This window comes from Lepisma saccharinum, chromosome 30 (assembly GCF_977018435.1).
Source record: "Lepisma saccharinum chromosome 30, izLepSacc3.1, whole genome shotgun sequence".
Taxonomy (NCBI): domain Eukaryota; kingdom Metazoa; phylum Arthropoda; class Insecta; order Zygentoma; family Lepismatidae; genus Lepisma; species Lepisma saccharinum.
The window spans coordinates 35,688,949-35,708,738 of NC_139258.1; the positions used below are offsets into that span (position 1 = coordinate 35,688,949).

Below are 19,790 nucleotides of genomic sequence, written 5' to 3' on the forward strand. Positions count from 1 at the left end.
TAGCTTGAAATGTACAGAGTGTCCATAAAGGTCTTTGACATAGCCCCACAAAAAGAAGTTCAGGGCTGTAATGTAAGGGCATCTAGGAGGCCAGGCAATTTGACCAATTCAACGTGCTGGGAATGTCCAGTCCAGGACAACTCTCATGTCTAAGATCCAATGTGGTTGTGCATCATCTTATTCAATACCTGGCAAAAACATTAGGCATTGGTGAATCACCTAAAACAAAGTATTGTCTTTTATGTCAATTGCAAGTGGTGCTGTATGACATTAAAGTTGTAAAGTACTTTTTGGTACACGGTGTATATCTGTCATGAGAATTGTTGCAGTTCCATGACAAGAGATGTCACTGTCATGAAACCCTCGACATACGAATTTCTGTGGACTGCTTGTGAACATATCATTGTCTGCTGTCCTCCATCTTCCGTCATGTCAAACAGAATGAAATGTACCTATGATAACACTAGTTTCATAAAATGCGTTATATCTCTGTCTTTTCACCTTTTTTCCAGCTTTCTCCTTTTCTCTTTCCCCCGCTGGTCCTCTTTCTTCCTTTCGCTCTTTTGCTATCGCTTTCTCTCCCTTTCTCTTTCCCACTATAGTTCTCTTTCGTCCTGTTAGAAAATAACGAAACTATAATCAGTTTAAAATAGGGAGTGACTTATCGGATTATCGGACACCCTATAGAGTGCTCAACCACTTCCCTAGTTGGAGCTCCGTATAGTGTAACCATGTTCTTGTGCTGCGTTTAGCGTCCCAAAGAAACAGTTCTCTTAGATCTGCAGGATCTTCCTCGTCTTGATACATGAGGCACGATTTCTCCTTCAACTGTCTGCAGCTCCTGCTCTTTGTCTCCGCTGATGACGTTATAATTAGATTCGATACTCGTGCGCATTTGCACTTCACTCAGGTTCCCAATGCGGAGATTTTAGCGTTGTCGAGTTTCCTCAGCTCCAGGAAAGACGTATCGCGTTACCTCCTCCGAAACTCCGTTAGCATTATGTTACCACGCCTAAAGTAGTCCCACTTTCAGTACTTTTAAATGGATACAACCTCGTGTTAAATTGTAGTTAACTTATTCGTTCAAATACTTTAGTATGGAAAGGATAAACTTTTGTTTATTGTTTAATATTTAACACCGTATTGGGCGCAAATAATTGCTCATATATCTAAAGATAAAATGACCTAATATTTCGATTATATTTTCAATTTTTGTCCCATAGATACCGCATTTCATGTCAAAATATTTACAGTAAACATAAAATATGTAATATACCAAGTATGTAACATGGAACACATTTCTAATCATGAAATTGATGAAAAGACATCCACAAAGGGAAACCCATCTCTTCCTTCTTCCTTTATCTCTTTCTCCCTTTCTCTTTCTCTCTCTCTCTCTCTCTCTCTCTCTCTCTCTCTCTCTCTCTCTCTCTAGCTCTCTCTCTCTCTAGCTCTCTTTCCCTTTCTTTCTGTCTCTTGCTATCGTACTTTTCTACAGTTTTCTCACTTTCTCTTCCCCCTCTGGTTCTCCTTCTTCCTTTTACTCTTTTGCTATTGCTTTCTCTCTCTTCGCCTTCTCTACAGCTTTCTCTCTTTCTCTTTCCCACTCTGGTTCTCATTCTTTCTTTCAATCTTTTGCTGTCGCTCTCTCTCTTTCTTTCTCTCCTTTCATCTTTTTTACAGCTTTCTCCCTTTCCCTTTCTTCCTCCGGTTCTCTTTCTTCTTTTCACCCTCTCTCTCTTTTCACCTTCTCTACAGTTTCTCTCTTTCTTTTTCCCCCTCTGGTTCTCTTTCTTCCTTTCACTCTTTTGCTATCACTTTCTTTCTCTTTTCTCTCTCTCCCTCTTCACCTTTTCTACAGCTTTCTCCCTCTTTCCCTTTCTGGTTCTCTTTTTTCCATTCACCCTTTTGCTATCGCTCTTTCTTTTCACCTTTTCTACAGCTTTCTCCCTTTCCCCCTCTGGTTCTCTTTCTTCCTTTCACTCTCCCTCTCTCCCTTTCTTTCTCTTTTCACCTTTTCTACAGCTTTCTCCCTTTCTCTTTCCCCTCTGGTTCCCTTTCTTCGATTCATTCTTTTGCTATCGCTCTCTCTCTCGCCCTTTCTCTTCCTCTCTCTTCACCTTTTCTACAGCTTTCTCCCTTTCTCTTCCCCCTCTCGTTCTCTTCTTCCTTCTAGTCTTTTGCTATCGCTTTCTCTCCCTTTCTCTCTCTTCACCTTCTCTACAGTTTCTCCCTCTCTCTTTCCCTTTCTGGTTCTCTTTCTTCCTTTCACTCTTTTGCTATCGCTTTCTCTCTATTTCTTTCTTTTGCCATCACTCTTCTTCCTTTCTCTCTCTCTTTGCTCAATTTATCTCACTTTCTCCATTTCTCTCTCTCTTTCTACCTTTTCCCTTTTTCCTCTCCCCCCGCTCTAAGTTTTCCATCTCCCTATTCTGGTCAAGATCAGTCAGTCCACTTTATTTCCTTCCGCTCCATCTTCGTATTGACCTTCCTACAGATCTCTTCCCTGCAACTCTTATATCCTTTCCCATGCATGCTACATAGCTACATTGATGTTATCTTAAATTAATTATTATTATTATTATGTCGGAGGATATATATAGATTATCGAACTTGAAACTTGGAACCTATGTCAACGTTATAGGCAAATGTAACAGCGCAATAGGGAACCTGGAATATGTGAAACTTATCAATAATCAAGCACGTGTTTTCAAGGGGTCTCTGTCGGTATCGCTTTAATGTTTGTTCCGGGGAAACGCAAGTCCTCTATCACGGGTCAGTGCTCAGTTGACGAGTCTCTGCACAGCGCCAAGCGAACAGCTACAATTTACCTCCTGTGCCAGTCGATACGGGAGGAACGACCTCCCACAATGCGGGCCGATTCCCGCTCCTGTGCAACGTTGGATTCGGTGTTGCATTGCAAACGAGAAGTGCAGGCGGGTGAATTGTTTGTTTCTCAGGGGGAGGAAACGCCTTCGCTTATCTCCCGAAGTTGTTATAGCAACGTGAGTCATGGGTGCAAAATTTCGCCAAATGTTCTTTCAACTATACCCCGTCTCAACTATATCTGGAGCAAGTAAACGAAAACAAGTCTGCCCAAGTAGTGACGCGAGACGGCTCCACCAATGAACACGTAAGAGGAAACGAGATTGTTTGGAGGGGGTAAAACGATTGCGGTTACCAGCCTTCTTGCAGCGTGTACTGCTTCGCTCTACCCACTAGATTTCCCCACTTCTGTGGCGCTATGCGAGGCCTTGCTCCAGAAGTAGCCGGGATAGATTATACAGATATAATCTCTCTCAAGAGCAGGAGGGCCTACCCGATGACTTAGTGATAACACCGTCGACTTGTAATCAAGGGGTTCCTGGTTTGACACCCAATGGAGGCACATAGTGGTTCGTGTCCCACTTTAAACCGTAGGTCTAGTCCTGATTAGCCTTTCTGTGCATAAAGTGGACTTAAGACAAAGACAGCAAGAACGTGGTCAGTGTATACAAGCATGTGACCGAATTGTTAATTTTCAACTCAAATTGTTCGTAGGTTTACGAACCGTTCCTGCGTAACAGTTATCGTCCAAATCAACCAATAGGATTTCTCGTAAGTCACGTTTCTTTGTTTTCATCGACTTCAAACTTGCTTTAGACTGAGAATAGGTATGTACAGTCACCGGCAATAAAAATGGGACACCTAGATCCTGAAATACTCTGTTATGTGTGTTGCCTGACTTTACGGCGATTAGTGGATTTTTATAGCGAATTTTCAATGGCAATTTTCTACCGGCGCCGTATGAGCAACACACATAACACTTGCAGGGAAGCTGGCACTTCAGGATCTAGGTATCCTATATTTATTGCCGCTGACTGTACCAAGAAGAGACAAATGTTTCTGAAATCGAGATGAACCGACCTACGTGGCGGAATGGTTACCACAGCGTGATACGCCTCCAGGGGTCCCGTGTTCAATTCCCCCCCTGGGCATGGGTGTTCTATGCGAGTATCCCTTCATCATCATCACTCATCCTCATTGTCGCGATTAACCAAAAGTGTCAGAAGAGCGACGTTAGATAACAAAAATCAAATCAAAACGAATTTGAGATAAGATCTATAGTTAGGGGTGCTCACAGGGGGAGGGGTATTATGGCGCAGACTTTTACCTTCAAATAATATAAAATTCAACATTTATATATTTTTCTAAAATACAGAGTGGCCCGCAAGTCCCTACCCATTCGTATATCTTATGTATCTAGTATATAGAGTTGTCTGTGTGCTGTTGCGCATAATATTATGCAATGCCATGTTCATGGGCCAGTAAACCATATCTCAATATGTTACAACAATGGTTTATACCGAAACTCGATGAACTTGGAATCAGAGATGAAGTTTGGTTTCAACAAGATGGGGCTCCGGCTCATTATGCCCACTTATCCTAAAAAATGGATAGGTCATGGTTCTGAAATATTCCCGGGGCTTATGAAATGGCCCGCAAGAAGTCCGGACTTGACACCGTGTGATAACTCTCTTTAGGGATACATAAATGACATTGTGTCGAAACAACGTAATTCCAGTTATGAGGGCAGCTGTTACAGCGGCATTTGGAACAATAAATCCATTAAATTTCAATCTTTTTATATGTCGATTTGCTTTGTAGGAATTGCATTTAGAACTAGTGTTCACAGCAATTATACTCATCAATCTCTATGGAGTGTGTCGCAGTTACATAAATGTAGTGACTAGTGTATGTATTCCTTTGTTCGTATTATAATACCGAGTGTCCGGAAAGTCACGCAACCCGGTGTTTACGACCGTATAACGGAATAGCGAAACGAAATGAGAAGAAACGCTTTCTGCCAAGAGAATGCCCTGTATATTGGGAAAATTTAGAAAGACAAATATATGTAAGAACATGCATGTTTTAATAACAAATAAGCAAAGTGTTGCCAAAGGCGGAAAATATTTTTTTTTGCAAATCGTGTGTATTGATGCACAGAACTCACTGAGGTAAATTATTGCAACATTTCTCAATACCAACGAACAGTTTGGATGGCCATCTATTGAATTTGACAGAAAAAGAACTTTGACGAAGTTTCAAAAACATTGCACAAGGGAATAAATGGGCTGTTCCAAAAATCGATGTTTTCACAATATTACGAGGGACACTGGCAACACTGGTCCCTCGCTACCTTGCAACAATAGTGAACAGCGCCTCTGACCAAGCGTGAGAATGTGTGAGCATCAAGTACATGTCCATAAACTTTGAGAGATTTTCTATCCATTGGTGCTTCACACATGCTTCTATCATCACTAGTTTCTTTATAAAGAAACAAAGTTTTTCCTTCATTTATAATTACCCTGTATTTTTCAGCTAGCGTCCTGATGTGCACAGGGTTAATGGACAAGAGGCATTGGGACCTTTTGATGAATTTCCTCACCTTGTTACCTTCTTCTGTTGCCCCAGTTGCCAGGATAGCTTGAATAGAATCTGTTTAAAGACATAAAGGAAATGCGAAAGTAAAACCAACTAGGGTAAGCGGGGGGGGGGGGGGGGGCGGGTTGGGAAGTATGTTTTTAAAACGAAGCTGTGTAGACTCTGATACTTGTTTTAAGACTTTGGACCCAATTTATTATCTTGAGAACCATCTATTACCATCTCTTAAACACACTTAATTTGTTTTACCTCCTTATTTTATGCATTAAAAAAATTAAAAAGTAATTTACAACCCAATTACCCCCATGGGGTTAAAAAAGAAAGTAAAAACTACATTTTACACTCAGTTTTAATAGGAGGGAAAAATTAAATATATCTTCTTAAATTACAAATGTTTTTAAGAAAACTTCGCAATTTTCTTAAAACTAAATAAAACAATATTATCCCAGTATTCTAGGGCTTTGAAAACCTACTACTTACAGTTTATATATGTAGGTAAATGATAATACATGCAGTAAATTTTTTGGTACAACCTAGAATTTTTCAGAGTATCTCAAAACTTTGAAAAACATGTGGGTAATTGGGAGGTAGTTTTCTCCCCTTCTTAAACCCCCTTTAAAGTGCATGTATTAAGATTTTTAAAAATTCTTCATACTCCTTGGAGTATATTTACTTGTTTTAAGGCTAAAAATCAAACAATTCCCACTTGACAAAAAAATAATGTTACATTTAGTTAAGGCAGGACAAACATAGTTTTTCACTTTTAAAGTCAGAAAAGTGCAGTAGTCGAAACAATATTTTTTTTCTTGCTAGAGAATTGAAGCAAAATGCTGAAGAAATACAATTAGTGCCCAATGAATGAAGCTATCATTACATGTACTAGTTATTGTTTTATGACAATACAGGAAATTAATAAAAATAAAATAAAATGATACCACCCAGTTACCCCACCCACCCAATTCCCCCGCTTACCCTATAGCATTATTTAAACAGCAATGTAATATTGTGGAGTGAAAAGCTGTGTGTGAACCATCAAATGAAAATAACATTACAAATATTAACTTGGATCACCGTTTTCAAGAACAAGCAAATGAAGTGTTTAATGAGGCAGTGTTGGTTTATAGTAGAGTTGGATTTCTTTCATAACGTCTCTTCTCACATCTCAAGAGCATGTTGAAAGCGAGTCTAGATTCTGACGTTGTAGAGAAGTCCCGCCCACTCAATGCTATTCGTTGTTCTAGCGCGTGCGTAGAAGGGCACTGCACCTCAAGGTACTGTTTGCAAGAGATTATAGGTCCGACAACTAGCTTCACGATTCTGAACTTCATGTGCTTTTCAAATATGGTCATATTTCAGACATTCCTATTTCATTCTAAACGGTATGCCATCTGTACGTAATCTGCGCATAAAGAGGCGTTAAAAAATCATATATGTGCTGTATTTGTCGACCGCAGCATTAATAGATGTCGCTGAAGACCCGATCGCGTAATTTTAGACGTAATGAGCAATTACTCTCTGTTTTTTGACGATTTATTGTCAGTTTAGAGATATCTAAATTCGTAGAATATATTTTCCTCTTCTGGTTGCCCAAAAGAGAAAATTTTGTCATATTATGCGTATGCCCTCAATAATTCTCGGAGCAGATTTATTATCTACGTATAATAAGGTGCCCTATATGATTCTCACATACAGTTATGTTTTAATGTACAATTGTGCGTACAGAATGTAATTTGTTTAGAATCTTTCAAAATATCTGTAAGAAGAGGGTATAACTGTATGTGGATATTTAAACCTTTTACTTTAGGTTTAAAGTATCCACATACAGTTATACCCTCTCCTTACAGGTATTTTGAAAGATTCTAGACAAATTGCATTCTATAAAGCACAAGTGATTATTAAGACATAACTTTTTCATATTTAGCTAATATATACATAGGAAAATAATCAAAATATAGTTATCAGTTTTCATTCAGCCTCTAACCAATGAGTACCTGGGGCAACTTGGCGGAGGGAGGGGGTAGTTTAATTGAAATAAGAATAATTGAAGACGCAGGTTCTTAGTTCTCTGTAGCAGTTTCCTGGCGTCTCATTTTATTTCATCCATTTGAAATATACATATTTGATTTGAATTTAAAACGAATTGAAGCATTTTTTTTGTTTTATTTGTACTTGATTAACTTACACTACTCATTTCTCGTTCGAATTTATTTTTTATCCGAGTGACGTATAAATTTATTTGGTTAAGGTTGATTTTATAGGGTTTCAGATTATAGTCCTTTATGGACACGTGTACTTCACGATTGTATCGTTGTTGCACAGCTCATACAAATGCGGAGCATTTCTATGTAAAAGTATCTTAATTTGGCTAAATGGTTCATGTAGATGGGTGGATTCAGACCCGATAATGTATATTATGATTGATTGATTGAATTGTTGTTCTAAGTCCACTTTTTGCACAAAAAGACTAATCGAGATCTACAGTTAAAAGGGATCCGAACCACTGTATCATGTGCCTCCGTGGGTATCGAACCGGTGCCCATTGATTACAAGGGGACGACGTTACCACTTCGCTATCGGAGAGGGACCGATAATCCCTCTTAATACCCCCCTGAGAACTTAATTCATGGGTACTTCAACAATGGATATTTTCATCTGGTTAAAAAAAAGTATCATGAAGAGTAGAGAGTGTAATGTTTAGGTGGTGCGTCAGAAGATAGGAGGTCCCTGGTTCAGTTCTCTGTTAAAGTTTCTGTAAACTTTAAACTAATCATGTGTGTGAATAAAGTTTACGTTAAAAGAGAGACCAGTTACTAGTTTTTACAGAGTTATCACTTTCTCAGCGCCACCACACAGAACACAGAAGTTATGCAAACTATCAGAACCGGAAAATGCACACCTTACTTAACATGCGTAATGCACTATTCTCAGATAAATTGGATAGCTTTTATTAATCTTCGGGTTCAGCACCGTTCGGATATTGCTTGTCAGTCAGGATCCCTGGTACAACAGATTGCCCCCGCCCAGAACAACGTAGCCATTTACATGAAACAAGCGGTTCGTGTCGAAGATCGTGATTTGGGTCACTGATTTCTGACCGCAGCGTTGGCGAGCCAGCGGAGCTAGGTTTGGTGAGACGTGATGCGAATTTGCAACACTTGCGGTATCGATTAAAATGTGCTCTCGTGCTGAGGCCGGGGCGTTTTTGGCTCCGCCGAGCTGGTGACGCAAAGACCTACTGGGTGGGACGGTAAGGGATTAAAGAAGATAGGAGGAAATTTTGGGAGGGAAAAACGAGAAACGGAGAAGACGATCTAGACTTTCTTTGGTCCAGTAGAGGCGCTGCTGTTCCGCTGTCCGGTTCCCCGGGTTAAAAACTCGCGAGAGTGTTCCCCGGGATTGTGCGTGCACGCGCGCACGCACACGACTGTCGTTTTCGCTTGTGTACGTTTCTCCGGCAGAGCACGCTGCCATCTGGTGAGCGACGGTGGAAACTCGTTCCGTACCTTTCCCGCGTGGCGTGTTACCATGCAGCCATATACCGGAAGTTACGTTTCCGTTATGCTCTGATCGGTACATCGCGACAGTGTTTTGTTTCTTTCGCTGTCGTCGTTTCACATGAATTAGTTTCAACCTGGGAGCTACTACGGCATGCGTTTCGATATTTAGTACAGGTAAAATGGCTCGTGTTGAAGCTTGAATTTCAGTGCAGTGTGGTTTTAACGTGCTTGTTCTGCTGGTGCAAGTGTTGTGTACGTCACAGTGTGTGTGTCGTTCCAAGTGTCTTTTAATGGATACAGTGCAATCTTGGCTGAAGGAATGTGGGTCGTAACCATAGCAACAAGACATCTCCCTCCCTCTCCCCGCTGCGCATCTCCCAGTTGGTCACTTCCACGCCAGGGGTCTCTGCACTCGTTTATTTCTGTCGGCGTATCGACGGGGAGGGTTTTTCCTTGCAAGTGAAGTACGTCCTGATGAACGAGACGCTTATTTCGACACGATGTAGCTGGCAGGAGCAAAGCTGGGGTTTTTGTGCGTGTGCCAAGTTGGCCTAGCTAGGCAAGGTGACTGGCTGGTATTGATCTCGGGACTCTCGTTCGGCTGCCTTCTCTGTATGCAAGTCTACCGTGCTTAACTTTTTCTTTCTCTTTTTTGTACAGCGTGGGCGGAGAACGTCAATATGACCTTCACGTGTTTATAACCGCGGCCCCGGGTAGCCTGGCAGATCTTACTGCTTGATTGTGCTAAGAAATTCATGCTTAAACAGACCTCCTACGTTTTCTCGTTTGTTTCAGTTCTTGAACTTTTTCAGTTTGGGTCGTTTCACTCTCAATATTAGGCAGGTATCACACTGTAGTTATCTTGGCTACAGTGTCGTCAGCATATTTCGTGGAGAAAACTATTTCAGCTTTCGAATGCAAAAACTGTGTACGAAACTTGGGAAAACGTAATTTCAATGTGAATGTAGACAACCGTTGCACATATTTACAGTTGTGACTAATGGGTTAACTTCGCAATTGTGAGGGCGCGTCGTCGTCTTGTAATCAAGAGGTCCCAGGTTCGATACCCGGTGAAGGCCATAGTGGTTCGGATCCAAATTTAAACTGTAGGTTCAGTCCCGATTAGCTTTACTGTGCATAAAGTGGACTTAAAACACCAAATCAATCAATCAATTATGACAGCGCGCCTGGGTTCAAATCCGGGCCTGGACATGGATGTACTTTGTAAGCGTTCCTTCATCATATCATCACTCATCCTCATCTTCGCGATTAGTCAAAGGCGGCAGAAAGGCGAAGTAAAAGTTAAAAACAATCAAATCAAATCAAACATAAATTAAATACATGATCTGTGTATAAATAATCAGGTGAATATCCGCTTGGTATGTTTGAATAAGTCGCATAGAAACATAGCTTTGCTTTTCAGATATCATAAGTTATAGTTTACCAAATTCTCGAAATGTAAATATCTTGTCGTCTCGGTTGTGCAGAGGTGTGTCTCGTTCTCGTCTCTTATCTTGTGTTGTGCTCGTCTTTGCTTGAATATACATGTGTAAAAGCAAAATCTTACACAATCCAATAAAGAGCATATGCAGGAAAAGTGCCTGTAGTATTGTAATCTCGGGGCATAGATAATGTGCGTGCCTATATGATATAAAGAGCCTAATAGGTGAACAAGTAAATTATCGTTATTATTATTGTGCTTACACAGGTATCCATCCCCTTTGATGTTACTGTGATGTTACTGATGGTTCTCGTACATTTTCAGCCTACTTAAAACGTGGTTTCCTGCGTGTTATGCAAGCCCGTTGTGCAGTTCAGTGTAGTTGGTTGCATAGACACAAGGCGCTGGTCATCTTTGCAGGAGTTTGTGAATGAAGCAAACTTCGGACCTTGGGAATAGAACTTGGTGTGTCTGCTAAGTTATAAAATGAGTGATGGAATAAACACCATGATATATATCCATGCCAAACGAAACTCGAACTTGGAACCTCTGGCTTCGTAATATGTTACGCAATGCAGGATATTTTGAAACTGAACCGCAAAGTGAGGACCACATTATGATGTATATTAACTTGTTTGGTTCTTCTCCTGAATCAGTTACGTATTTCAGCTATCAACCACTTCCATATTTGTCACTAGTGTTACCCTAATAACGCTTGGTTTTGTCCATTAACGCTCTTACATAAGGGCTTGTATTGTAATAAAGCCAGATATAACACAAATTAAGTTCTCAAATTTATACTTGCATTATGTTTGTGTTTCATTCTATGGAGAGCCGAACCCCGTAGCCGAGTGGTTAGCACATCGCACTGTGACCCCATGGGTCCCGGGTTCGAATCCCGTGCGGGCTTGGTTGTTTGTGAATGTCCATTCATCAATTTCATCATTTCATCACTCATCCCCATCTTCGCAAATTAGCCAAGAGGCACAAAACGCGAAGTAAAATAAACTAAATCAATCAATCAATCAATCATTCTATGGAGAATAATATGAATTTTCTAGTACAGTTGAAAAGATATAGTCATTGAACGAAACAATTATTGTTATTTCATTTGATTATATTATTGCTTCAAGCAACTTCAACTTAAAATTATTTGGAGAACACACAGACATAGCCTACATACATACATACATACATACATTGTATATGCATACACACATACACGCACAATATTGGTAAAAATAAAGTATGAGTATGTTGCCGATCACGTCACCTCCATATACCTTGAAGGCAATGTGCAGTGGTAGCTTTGCCTTGTTTACATGTGTTTCTCCACACAGATAATGTTTGTAATGCTCCAATCGACACATGAAAAGTACCTTCCTCACATTGCTAAACAGCCTCCCCGATGACGTAGGTAATAACGTCGTCGCCTTGTAATCATGGGGTCCCGGGTTCGATTCGCGGTGGATGCACATAGTGGTTCGGATCCCACTTTAAACTATAGGTTAAACTAAAGTCCCGTCCCGATTAGCCTTACTGTGCATAAAGTGGACTTGAGACACAAACTCAATCAATCAATCTAGCCTTCTAAAACCCGAAGGTGTATGGCTGCAGCAACACAAGCCTCCCATCTGTTCTTATCCTGGGCAAGAACAATCCAATCTTTTCCATCCTTACCGATTTCCTTTAGGTCCATCTCAACATAATCCATCCAGCCTTCCTACTGGTCTCTTACCATCAGGTTTCGCAACAAAAATCCTGTAAACTCTTATTTCCTCTCCCATTCGTGCCACATGGCCTGCCCACATAAGTCTTCTTGATGTATTTATTAATCAAACATCGTTAAAGAAATTTGAAAATTGTGAATTCCAGTATTACTGCGGACGTCAGAACCATTGCACATTGTTGCAAATCAACGGAGTTAAACTCCGCAGCTGAACGCTTACAGAAGTTATTTATGTCCTGAACATAACGACTATTGATTCTACGCCAACGGCATTACCATTATAAGGAGTAATTCTTCTGCGAAGGAAAATTGCCGTCGGATGAAAAGAGGGGAAGGGGGGTGAATGACTTCCTCGCTGCACGGGCCTGAAAAATTAATCACCTTCTCCCGCCACGGGTCTTAATCAATGTCATGCATCGTGGCTGAGGCTGGACGGCGGTGGTCTCCCATCAATGGAGAAGTCGTCATGTATTTTGCATCTTTAATCTGATTGAGGTCCGTGCCCTTTTGTTTCTGTGGCTGTTGCATTCATTTTGGCATGAATTTCTGCAACAAGTTCTGCTGGTTTCCTATTTCGTCCTGCGCTTGGCTATCGCCCAAGAAGTTCTAAAAGTCAGCTCATGATTTAGCAATTTGAGAGACGGGGAGGCATCCATTATAAGCCACGGTTCTGTGTGTCTTTGCCCGCTACCACTGGCAGCTATATTTATCAAGAAACTTAATTTCCGTCTGGGTTTTTTGAACGTCCACGTTCTTGCTTCGACACGAATTGTCCCAGGTGCAATTCGCTGCTGCAATCTTAGGGAAGTAGTCTGCGTAACTTACCTTTACTGTTAAACTAGCTAACCATGGCACAACATACCTTCAAGAACCAAGGCTTTCCAGAGCTGATTTTTTATTGGGTGATGCATCGATTCCCATCGCCGCTGTTTTTTCTGGCTTCCCAGATCGAAACCCGCTACTTCTTTTCAAATAGCTTCCAAATTGTTGCTGGGTCAACGCCGAAAGTCTGGGAACTCCCACCGGGTATCGAACCGGGACCGTTCGCACCAAAGGGGAGAGCGCTAACCATTTTGCCCTTATTCTGACTGCGTTACCAGATATTTACCCTAGCACCTTATGTAGAGATGTGATTCTCTTTGTTGGGTTGATTTATTCATTCATTGTTTTCGTTTACTTTACTTTTGGCTAGTAGCGAAGATGAGGATGAGTGATGATATGATAAAATTGATGAAGGGACTCACAATTAACACCCACACCCAGGACGGGATTCTTACTTAGGACCCCTGGTGTCGTAGCGCGCTGTGCTAACCACTTCGCCACGGAGGCCTCAACCTTTACTAGACTACCATTTACCATCCCATGTAGGAATGTGAAACGAAAAGCCTGATTTCGGAAAATGTTTATTTCCTATTTTTACATTGCTTTAGATTTCTCTGTATTACAGTTTAATTTACAAAGCTGTGTTCTCGGCATTGCACCAGCCGTAACAATGTCATCTGGTCCAATTCGCTTCCCTCTCTATTTATACTGTTTCGTTGCCATGGAGTAGTTTATCCGTTGCCTGGGAAACCTCATCCAGTTGGGGCGCTTCTATACTGCTTATCTGGTGTTTGAAATTGCGTCATCCTGGTAGATTTCACGCCACTCCCACACGGATCCATGCTAGTTGGTGGTTGACTGTTTCAAAGATTGATTTCTATCATAAATAGTTACATCATAATAACTGTGCATTCTTATTTGCTTACCGTGTATTTATATTTTTCAAAGCAATGAACGTTGAAATAACACATCAAGCGTGCAGCACGTTAAACTATAGCGTAATGTTCAAGACTATTGCAGTCTCCTACATTTTCCTGTTTGAAATTAAGCTTTGTTCTCTGAAGTTCTCTTATTTGTAGCATTGAATCAGACGATATTGCCCCATTATTTTGCCATTGGTTGTTTAATTTTCTGTAAGACTTTCCTCTGCATTTCTCTCCAGTAGACAAACTCGAACGTAAGTTCTTTTGGGAAAAGAGTGTATAAATTTAAAGCATTAACAGCACTTAAAACTTTCAAAGCAGGAAAGCATTACAACGAAGGACTGCTTCCCGCATGGTTGCAAGAAGTTAATGTCTTTTGTATGGTCGGTTCGGATTCTTTACGGTAAGAATAAACAAGGAAAAGTAGCAAGCGACAGGGGTTAGCCAGTAGTCCTGAAGAACTTGGTCGAAGATTTACATGGTTAAAACTTTCTTCGCTTTTCTTCGGTCCCTTGTTTTCTTGTAACTTTGATGTTTTTCTTTCTCTTTCCTTCTTTTAGTACATTCGTCGTTGTAGTTGTGTGTGTTTAGGCTATTAGTGACATAAAAGTAAGATGCCTGTAGCATCCGTTAGAGACCCAAAGAGTTGGTTAATATGACACACTCGTAGTAGGAAGATCGCAGTATCGAGACCTGCTGGTCACCCTGAGAGGTTGTCTAGTTGGTTTTTGTAATATTTTCTGAGCTCGTATCTTTACAGAAGGCAATGGGTACTTCTTGGCATTTCTTTGGCACGTAGGTAGAAAACTCCAAGCAATGCATGTGTATAATGACTATTTATCCATTTATCCTAGAATATCTGTTTCGGATGAGATAAAAACAAGACATCGACACGTTCCTCAATTGGGGCCATTGCCCACTAACATAATACATTCAGCCTCTATATCGCATACGAGGGTGGTCAATAATTATCTGCAATGCAGTTATATTTGTGTTTGTGTTGCCGGCCCCCGTGGCGGAGTTGTTATCACATCGCGCTACGACGCTAAGGGTCCCGGGTTCGAATTCCCACCTACGCATGGATGTCTGTGAGTGTCCATTCATCAATTTCATCATATCATCCCTCATCCCCATCTTCGTAATTAGCCAAAAGTGGCATAAAAGCGAAGTAAAATAAAGCAAATCAATAAATAATTAACATAAATAAATTGTGTTTGTGTTGTCAGTATTGTCGTCTTTCCGCATACATTACTTAGGCATGGTTTTGCCATTGGATTTTTTCCGGATTTGACGTTGCTCAGTCAGTTAAGTTGTTACTGCTGTGACGTTAAAAGTTAATTTACATTTTTGTTATTCAACTTCGATTTTGCCGCTTTTTGGCTAATTGTAACGATAAAGATGAATGATGATTAGATGAAATTGATGTGGGACGCCCAAACCCAGGCCGGGATTCGAATCTGGATCCTTTGGTGGTGAGTTCGGGATGCTGGGCCAACGAGGCGACAGTATCCGTATAATCGACAGATCATTTATAGACCCTACCCGTCATAGTCAACATAATCCACTGATACATAGATACAGATACATGGATTGTAAAATATCAGTTCTTGACTAGAGCGGACAAGAATTGTCTTTAGTTAGTGCCTTTAGCTTTGGTAGTTCTTTTCTTGTACTTTTCTTAGTTTACGCCGCAATTCTGTCACTTTTTGCTCATCGCGGCGATGAGGATGAGAGATGTGTAGCTGAAATTCATGAAGAAGCGTCGCAATGCCCAGGGGACTCGAATGGATGAATGATTGAATGATTTAATTTAATTACTTCGCTTCTTGTACCACTTTCAGCTAATTTGCGAGGATGGGGATGACTGATGATACGATGAAATTGATGAATGAACACTCACAAACATCCATGCCCAGGCCAGGATTCGAACCCTGGACCCCTGGCGTTGTAGCGCGATGTGCTAACCACTCCGCCACGGGGACTCGAACCTGGAACCTTTCGGACACGAGGCTAATGAGACACACTCATTGTTGCGGTATTACGAGGATTTAGCTGCATTTTACTGCAAACAAGAGATACTTCTTTCCTCCCGTTCGTGCCTGTTGGAATAAAGCCAAAATTGAATTCAAAATGTTTTTCATTTGCTGTTTTTTTTTTCTCCTGCTGCCAAAGCAGCCCACTGGTGGTGTATTTCACCGCCCGAGGTCCGTCCAGTTTTCAGCTGAATTGATAACACGAGAGAGACCTCGACGTCGATAGATGAATATTACGTCAAATGGAGTGGGTTGCAGGACTCGACCAAATTAATTGCTGGGAATGCATAGCCGAATGGGAAGTCATTAATAACGTTATGGACCAGTTTTTATTGCATTTATCCGACAGCATGATGGAAAGCTTACATTTTCGTTCCCGCATGCGGCGATTTTGTTCGGGTATTGCCAACGTTTCTTATTTATTTCGACAGGTTATGAGAGTTGTATGAGCTGGTGAGAATCATCATTGCTTCTGCTACACCTTCGCTGAAATGTTGTATATTATTTTTCCCTGGCGTTGTTGGCATAATGCGGTACGAAGGGACTTCATACCAAGAGCTCTCTCCGGATATGGCTTCAGTTGCAGGGTAACTGTCCTCTTAGTCTGAAACAACGAACAAAATAACTATCTTCACCACTATTCTCGGTTTGTATCGTTGCTTTTCGTTTTGTTATGTTGGGTTGCGTGTTTTCCTCTGATCTCTTTTGGCGTTGTGTTCCTTTTCTCTGCGATTCTGACGTTGTTTTAATTTCCTCTATGTTTGTACCGTCATTTTCCTCGTGTCTATATTTGTGGATTTGTTTTCTTTCTCACTACGTGTGTGGTGATGTCCAGTACTCTGTGGCATTGTTTACTTTGTCTCTATATACCGTTGTTTTCTATTTCTCTATGTTTTTCGCGTTCTCATTCTATTCACTATGCTTGTACTGTTTTTCCTTTCCCTATCTTTGTGGCGTTGTACTACTTTTTCCCATTGTTTGTGGCGTTGTTTTCCTTTTCACTATGTTTGCACGTTGTTTTCCTTTCCTTTACGTTTCCACCGCTGTTTTCCTTTTCTCTATGTTTGTGGAATTGTTTTCCTTTTCTCTATATTTGTCACATTGTTCTCCTTTTCTCCATTGTTTGTAGCGTTGTTTTCCTTTTCTGTATACTTGTGATGTGTTTTTCTCTTCACTATGTTTAAAGCGTTCTCCTTCTCTCTGTGGTGTTGTTATAATTTGAACTATATTTTTTGTATTGTTCTCTTTTTACGTTGTTTTCCCGTCCCTAATTTTCTGGCGTAGATTTGGATCCCTTTCGTCTATTTTTTCTCCTTAAAAAATCCCATGTGTTCTCGTTCCCTGCGCGGCTGCATGTTGAAAAGAGTATCCCCAGATACTGTAGTGTTATTGCACTCACGGCAATCTCTAGTTCTATTTCTCATTAACAGTTCATCAAAAATTAATGACCATTAAACCGGGCGATGTGGCAATTTTCTGATTAGTACCCATGGACCATATTCCAGTCACGTATTAAATGTTGCTCCAACTTGTTTTTAAGAAGTATAACTTGTGAGTTACTTTTCTCATAGCGCACAGTCGTTCGCTTCTTACGCGATGGTGCTCATCGCAAATTCTCATCTTGTTTCAGAACCAGATGTTTCTCTTCCAAACTTCGCTTGTATACTTTGCTGGAAAGAGATCTTCTGGTTAGCCTCCTGCAATCACTTTTCAATTTAGTATCTTCTGTGCTTGTTTTTTTAAGAAAAGAAACTTTATTGCTAGTTTTTCATTGTCACAATGCCAGCAAGTGTACTCTCATTGTTGCCTTTCCCGTCTTGGAGGCAATGAGACTTAGATTAAAATTTCCTAAATGGAATGCAAGTATTAAACATGTGTCGTCTGCAAATTGCAAACAAGTTGAAACATTTTGCATGTATATAAACAAAGAAATTGCAGAGTAGTAAAATACGATTTACAATACTTTCCAACTCTCTCTCTCTCTCTCTCTCTCTCTCTCTCTCTCTCTCTCTCTCTCTCTCTCTCTCTGTTTCCGTTATTTCACGTCGCAGAGGGTAATGATGGGACGAACACAATGCCTTAACCAGGGTTCCTTCCTGTCACCTCTGGCTTCGTAGTTCGTTCGTAGTACCGACTTCGATATCGATATTATCGACAACGACGATACTGATATTACCGGGATCTACATGGCGTTCACAGACTACTTTGTGTGTGACTTAACTGGACGAATGCAACAACATCATTCAGTCTTCTTTATTTGTAGTTCCTCGATAATGGCAAAAGGAGTAGGGGATTGGTTTAGAATTACTTACTGCAGAGCCAATCACTGCTCTCCATAGGGTTTTGGGATTTCTGTTTTAGCTTATTCAAAGAGCAAATCGAATCTTTGTGTGTCTTAGTCAAACTGCAGTTCAAACGTCGAACAAAGATATTATCGATATCGATATTCAAACAATATCGAATATCGATATCGCACAGTCGTATCTAGTGATAACTATAATTTCATTGGGCTGTTCGTCATACGTCTGAAATGGCTAGGTAAAGTCACACAATAGAATATTCGATAAACTTGGCTTTTTCCGAACATGGCATCATTGTGACATCTTCCCCAATTCTCTAAGCATCAGTAGAACCCTACAAAGTATCACTTTCGTTCATTTTTCCTCCTTGTCATCATGCCAAGTTCTTCAGAAAAATAAAATCAGCACGGAATTGAAGAATGGCCTTTAAAATTTATTTACCTCGTTTCGGGAGATGGCCAAGAATTAATCATGAAGATATTTTACTTTTCTTCTCCAAATTCATCCCCTGCTGCTCCTCCACATCTTTCTTCCCTTGCGGAACCTTTTACGTTTTTATTTGCTGAGTGCTTTGAATTAATCGAAGAAACTTCTCTTTCCTTCTCAAGCTACTGGCTGAGGTTAATAAATTCGAGATAGAAGCTCTGAAAACGAAAATCGATAGATAAAAAGACCACTCCCCATCGTAGCCTAAGATTTCTGTGCATGCGAAAGTCTTGAGGGAAACGACCCTTGTCTCTTACATTGCCGCCCTTCCCTCCCCTGGGGAGGCTCCGTAGCCATTATTTCTTACAGAATCCGTTTTCATTTCTCGCTCCCTACCAGATCTTTTTTTGTTTTAACGAAACAGGGAAAGTTACTCTGCAGAACGAAGTCTTATCTGATCGTGACGATTCTGGTGGGACCACAGCTGGTTTCCAATCAGCAGTTGAGATAAGCCGCGCCTCTTCGTAAGACAAAATGTCAACCGTAGAACATAATTTTCTTTTAGACATTATTTCAGCAACCTGCTAGGAAAGTCAATCGGAGAGCATCTCTACCATAAAATAGTGTTATCCACGTTTTCAACCAGCTCAAATTATCAGCAGGTATGTTTTCAAAATCATTTAGAGTAGAGAAACGTGAGGCAGGCATTGATAGAAAGAGACAGGGGCGGAGTGTAGGTAGGACCAGAGGAACCGCGGCACACCCTGTTAAAATACAATAGGTAAATTTCATGATAAAAATAAAATGAAAGTGTATGGATAATTATGGGAAACTTCATTGCTTTTATCACATAATAATTGATTGATTTTATTTATTTCACTTCGCTTTTGGGTAGTTCCGAAGATGGGAATGAGTGATGATATGGTGAAATTGATGAATGGACATTCACAAATATCCATGCCCAGACCGGGATTCGAACCCGGGTCCTCTATGGATCACATAATAAGAATGTGAATATGAAACTGCATATTTATTTTAAGATATGACCAAGTACAGCTTAACCAACATAACCAAAACCCCAGGCAAAGTAGCGAACTAAAGTGCACAGTCATTTGTTTTCTCATCTCGCTCCTCCTTCCCTCGTGCCTTTTGAGAGTGCTGTAAAATTTGGCAACACAGGAACAATGGGAGCAGC

General features: G+C 40.6%; 1 protein-coding gene across 13 annotated transcripts in view; it reads left to right on the forward strand.

The window, feature by feature from the left end:
* The window catches only part of LOC145981874 (disks large 1 tumor suppressor protein-like), a 1,252,559-nt gene that overhangs the window by 676,607 nt on the left and 556,162 nt on the right, over window positions 1-19,790 (forward strand). Inside the window, exon 1 of one of the 13 annotated variants that reach the window (XM_083115345.1) lies at window positions 8,879-9,095. The exons of 11 other annotated variants lie outside the window; for them this stretch is intronic. The gene's annotated coding sequence lies outside the window, so the exon portion shown is untranslated. Of the gene's footprint in view, window positions 1-8,878; window positions 9,096-19,790 lie in introns of those variants that run through there. One more of the 13 variants, XM_083115347.1, reaches the window with a different exon arrangement.